The following is a 6,000-nucleotide window of genomic DNA, read 5'->3' as shown; positions in this document are numbered from 1 at the left end:
AGAAGTGCCTGGGATTAAGAGGACAGAATGTTATACCAAACAACTAAGTAGGAAATATAAACTTTCTGTTTTCTTCCCCTGCTAGCCATCAGAATTCAAGTCCATACTAAGGTATGTTAAAAAATAACAACAACAAAAAACAACCTTAAAAACAAGTGTAATTTTTACCCAGGATTTTTTTTTCTTTTAAATATAATGGTTGAAAAGCAGAGGCTCCAAAATATCTCCATGTCTTTCTCTGCCAGCATCCCAGGGCAACTATACAAACTCTTTAAACAAAGGACTTTCTTGAATGGGGCTGGAATGATGTCATAGAAAGTTCTTTCTCTCCTTTCTCCATCCATGAACAAAGCACTTGGGTGCCCCTGTCACAGGACGCAATAAGTCACTTTGTTCCCTTCTCATTAACTCTGCTGTGACTGGAGGCCCACTAAATTGCAGGGATTTCTTCTGGCAAATTCAGGAAGCGAGCCCTTCTTTTAGGGGGAGGCAAACGTGCATGAGAAAAAATGCAGGGGGAGGTACAGAGCTGGTAAGGGGGTGATGGGGTGGAGACTGCTAATGTGGCTAGGTCTGAGTCACAGAGAACTCATTTCAAATAAGGTACATCTGTCTTCCCTGTGTTTTGTTGTCTGTCCTTCATTTTTGAAGAGGACCGGTGACATTACAGAGTGATGTGTTGACTCATGAGTGAATTGGACTTAAGTGAGGCAGAGTTGTACAAAGCTGTCATCCTCATTCTCTTTTCAAGAGTCATTGGAGTACAATGGCAAGACAGAAGTCAGGATGACTGGCAAGGGCCCCTGCTGCAACGGATGACCTTGGTGTCTTCCTGTTAATGACACCACAAAGACTGTATGCAGCTGCCATGATCCTAGGGGAGGGGAGGGAAGAAGAGGGGATCAGCTTCATCGCACCTTCAGCCCCCTGACCCATCGTTTCTCGTGAAGCCACGGGCCTGATGCCCTCAAATCAGCACTTCTAGATTATCTCAACCTCTTTCAGACTAAAGGAGAACTGTAGTCCAGAGTTTATAGCTTGACAGCTTACATTGGACTAGCCAATAATGGGAGAGTTTGTCACATCTTTGTAGATGAGATTTACCACTTTCTAACTTCATCATTGGGTCTGGATCTATGATTTCACTGAGGGAGGAAATTCCTGGTGAAGAAACTTCCTCTTACCAACATGGATCAGTCAGCAACTGCTCTGCAATACATAGCCTTACCTTTATAAACTGATAGGTTAAGTATTTTGCCTAGGTTCTGAGCTAGTATGCATCAGAGGTGGGATTTGAATCCACAGCTTCTGGACTCTGAATCTGGTTCTCAATCCATTCTGCCACATTGCCTGTCTTCACACTGTATAAGTAAAAAGCGATAAAAGCCTGTGCAGGACATTATTTTGTATAGAAACCTGTCAGCATATCTAGCTTTCAGTCATTCAAGAGTCTATGATTTCATCTGTGTGGACATGCTCGTTCCACAGATACGGATCACAGCCCTGTCACCATTTAGAAGACTGTTCAGCTAAGAAATTCATCATCACTCTGGTGATAAGTCACCTATTTTGCTAGGCTGGTCCTTAGACAGCACCAGCGCCACCATCTTCATGCCAAAAGACATCAGAAGGGAATTTTAGTGATGGTAGTCTATCCACATGTCTTCTAAAGCTAAGTAGAAACCAACTTTATTTACTGCTCACCATCATGCCCAATACTGAAGGGATCATATATAAAAATCTGCATTTAATTGGGTTTTCAAAAAAGGCCACCCACAACGTTTCACCCTGAAAATTCATTTTCTTCCTTCCTTTCTCCTTCCCTCCTTCCCTATTCTTTCTCCCCTCTTTGTTTCTTTCCTTCTTCCCTTTCTTTCCCTTCCCCTTTTCCTTCTTTCTTGCTTTCTTTTTTCTTTTCATCCTTCTCTTTCTTCTTTCTTTCTTTCTTTCTTCTTCTTCCTTCCTTTCTTTCTTTCTTTCTTTCTTTCTTTCTTTCTTTCTTCTTTCTTTTTTCTTTCTTTCTTTCTTTCTTTTTTTCTTTCTTTCTTTCTTCCTTTCTTTCTTTCTCTATTTCCTTCTCCTGCAGGTGCTACAACCACAGATACTGAAGAACCAGAAAAGAACCGGAAAATTAAGTTCTTTCCACCAAAGTCCTTGACACTCAAATAGTTCAACCTCAGAAACTAGTATGATTTTATCAGTGGAAATGACAATAAAGAATAATCTTTAACATCTTCTTTGAGGCCGCACCTGTTATCTTCCCCCCTTAGATAGTGAACTTCTTGAGATCAGGGACTGTCTTGCTTTTCTATTTGTATTCCCAGCCATGTACTGTGATTTTTGTTTCTGGCAAATGCTTAATAAGTGTTTTTCTCTTCTTCCTTTCTTTTTTTCTCTCTCTTTTTCTTTCTCTCTCTTTTTTTCTTTCCTTCCTCTCTATCTCTGTCTCTCCACCTTGAGAAAGACAAACAAAACCCCTATTACAAACATAACAAAAGACAATTTGAAGTATAATTTATAGGCACAAAGAAAAGGTCACAATGCCATAAGATAGTTTGGGTTTAATACAGTCACTTAATATTTTCCTAAAACTGGGACAGCTAGGTGGCACACTGGATAGAGCTCTGGCCTTGGAGTCAGGAAGACCTGAGTTCAAATCCCACCTCAGACACTTGAAACTTACTAGCTGTGTGACCCTGGGCAAGTCACTTAACCCCAATTGCCTCACCAAGCAAAAAAAAAAAATATATATATATATATATATATATACATATTTTTTTTTCCTAAACCTAGCAATTCCATCTTTGTCTACTCCCCTCAAGACTGCTCTGTAAATCACAGAATGAGAACACTGCACTTAGCAAGAGCAATGTTGTAGGATGCTGGACTGTGAATGACTTCGCTATTCTGAGCAATACAAAGATCCAAGACAATTCTGAAGGACTCATGATGAAAAATGCTATCAGCCTTTAGAGAAAAAACTTATGAAATCTGAATGCAGATTGAAGCATTTTTTAAACTTTATTTTAGGGGCAGCTAGATGGTGCAGCGGATAGAGCACTGGCCCTGAAATCAGGAGGACCTGAGTTCAAATTTGACCTCAGACACTTGACGTTACTAACTGTGTGACCCTGGGCAAGTCACTTAACCCCATTGCCTAGCCGGAAAGAAAAGAAACTTTATTTTTATTGATTTTTTTTGTTCTGTGTTTTCTTTTACAACATGATTAATATGGAAATATATTTTGCATGACTAGTCGTGTATAACCTACATCAAATTGTTTGACTTCTTAATGAGGGGGCAGGGGATGGAGAGAATTTGGAACTAAAAGTTAAAAAAACCCAAATGTTAAAATCATTTTTACATGTAAATGGGAAAAGAATTTAAAAATCACTCTAAATCAAAGGTATATCCCCTCTGACTAATATCTGAAGGCCTTCAGGATGGAATAAAGGGGTACAAACCTCATGAAGGTCATGATGCTCAAGTGTCTTCTAGTTGTACTTGTTTCAAGTTCAGAAGTTTAGTTACCACCTTCAATTCATACCCTGTCCCTTATCTTGTTCTTTACTTTTTATACAATTTCCTAAACAAAAAGTGTTAGAATATAAGAGAAGAAAAAGTCTAAAAGGGACTTTAGAATGGAAAAAATATTTTTTCCTAAATATTTTCAGTTGACTTGGAAAATGAAGTTTTTAAAGTGATTCCGCATATGTGGAAGCCTCGTGTCCCAATAGAGCATTAGACCTGGAGTCAGAAAAAGCGGGGTTCAAATCCAGCTTCAGACACTCACTAACTGTGTGATCCTGGGCAAGTCCCTTAACTGCTATTTGTCTGAGTTTCCCCATTTCTAAAATGGAGAAAATAGCAGCACCTACCTCCCAGGACTGCTGTGATGATCAAATAAGAGAATATTTATAAAGCACTTTGCAAATTTTTTTTAATTAGTTAATTTATTTTTAGTTTTCGTCATTGACTTCCACAAAACTCTGCCATTCTCCTGATGTGACTTTCTCCCCACAGCCTGGCTAACAACTGTCACTTTCCTTTTCTGTCATCTTTGCCACTCTCACAGGTGTGAGGTGGAAGCTCAGAGTTCTCTAATTATTAGTGATTTGGAGCATTTTTTTCCTACGTCTGTTGATAATTTATATTTCTTCCTTATACCTTTTGAACATTATCTCTCGAGGAATAGCTGTCACTCTTATACGTGTGAATCAGTTCCTTATTTTGGATACCAGACTTTAATCAGAGAAACTTGCTATGAAAATATTTTCCCCAGGTAACTATCTTTTAATTTTAGTTGCATTGATTTGGTTTATGCAAAAACTTTCCAATGTTAAACAATCAAAATTGTCCATTTACCTTCTACGATCTTCTCACTGGCATGCTCATCCATACCTGGCATGCTCTTCCTCCTTCTCTATGCCTCCTCATTTCCTTCAAGTACCAGCTAAAATCTTTCATTCTAGAGCCTTTCCTATATGATGATCTCCAACTTATCCTGTATCTATCTTGTTTGCTTTCATGTTGTCTGTTAGACGGTGAGCACTGTGAGGGTAGGGAGTGTCTTTTGTTTTGGTTCATCCACAGAGCCTAGCAGATAGTAGGTCCTTAATACAAGCTTATTGACTGACTATGCCCATCATTTCATCATTAGCTCTTCCAGCTCTAATTCCCTTGATTGTAGGACACAGCCTAGTGAGACTAGTTATCATTGCAACAAGTATTTTTTAAGTATGCACCTATCATGCCAGGCACTCTGTTAGGTCTTGTGAATACAAAGACAAAAATCAAACTGTCCCTGCCCTCATGAAATATCCATTCTATTAGGGGAGACAACACATACACAAATAATTACATACTAGTTATATACAGAATGTACATAAGATCACCAGTCTGGAGCTGGAAAATACCTCAGTAGCTCTCTAGTCCAATGTCCTCATTTTACAGATGAAGAAACTGAGGCCCAGAAAAGTTAAGTGACTAGGTAAAGGTCACTCAGGCAACAACAGAGGTGACATTTGAATTCATATCCTCTGAATACAAAGCTAGTGTTTCCCCATCATACCATGTTACCTAGCAACATAAATTTATACAAGATACATACAAAATAAATACAAGGTAATTTTTGGGGGGATGGATGAGGGACACTAATAGTTGGGGTATGGGTGGAATCAGGAAACGTTTCACATAGAAAGTGTTAATTGAGCAATTTTGAAAGAAACAAAGGATCCCAGGAAATGGAGGTGAAATGAGGTGAGGTTAGAATGTATTCTAGGGATAGCAGGGAAGCGCTAGGGAGGGCAAAGGTATGCAGGACAATAGAGTGTCACATGCAAGGAACAGCAAGAAAGGTAGTTTGGTTGGCTACAGCTTAGAAGAAGGGGAGGTACATATACATACACATACACATACCTGTTATATGTATATATGTGTGCATATACACATATGTGTGTGCATACACATACACATTATATTGAGTCTGGTGGAGTTAGGAAGACTCAACTTCCTGAGTTCAAATCTGGCCTCAGACACTTACTAGTTGTGTGACCCTGGGCAAGTCACTTAACCCTGTTTGCCTCAGTTTCCTTATCTGTAGAATGAGCTGGAGAAGGAAATGACAAACTGATGGGGTGCTTGGGTGCTTGTGCTTGTACTTGGACCCCAATTTCTCCCAACTCTCAGAAACACTGTCTCTGACAACCACTCCCCAGCCCAAGGACACTGTGCCTAGCAGTTATTCATGCTTGGGCCCCAGCATGACCCTTATCTCTCTCCCTGATGCAGCTACACAAAGCTGGGTGAGAGAGTGCTGGGCTGCTCAGGCCCAGGCCTCAGATCATGTCTCTGGAAGCCTCTCAATTCCTTAGTAAGTTCCTGTCTTGTAAGAAAGCTTTCCCTTGTTGCAGAGCATTCTCTCATCAAGACAGAGGGAGAGGGGTGCTTTGCCCAGCCCAAGGAGTTTTGTCCTTGGCCAGCCCAAAGATCCATACTTCT

This window comes from Phascolarctos cinereus, unplaced genomic scaffold, assembly GCF_003287225.1.
Source record: "Phascolarctos cinereus isolate Bilbo 61053 unplaced genomic scaffold, phaCin_HiC Scaffold_4;HRSCAF=312, whole genome shotgun sequence".
NCBI lineage: Eukaryota > Metazoa > Chordata > Mammalia > Diprotodontia > Phascolarctidae > Phascolarctos > Phascolarctos cinereus.
This window is presented reverse-complemented; position numbering follows the sequence as displayed.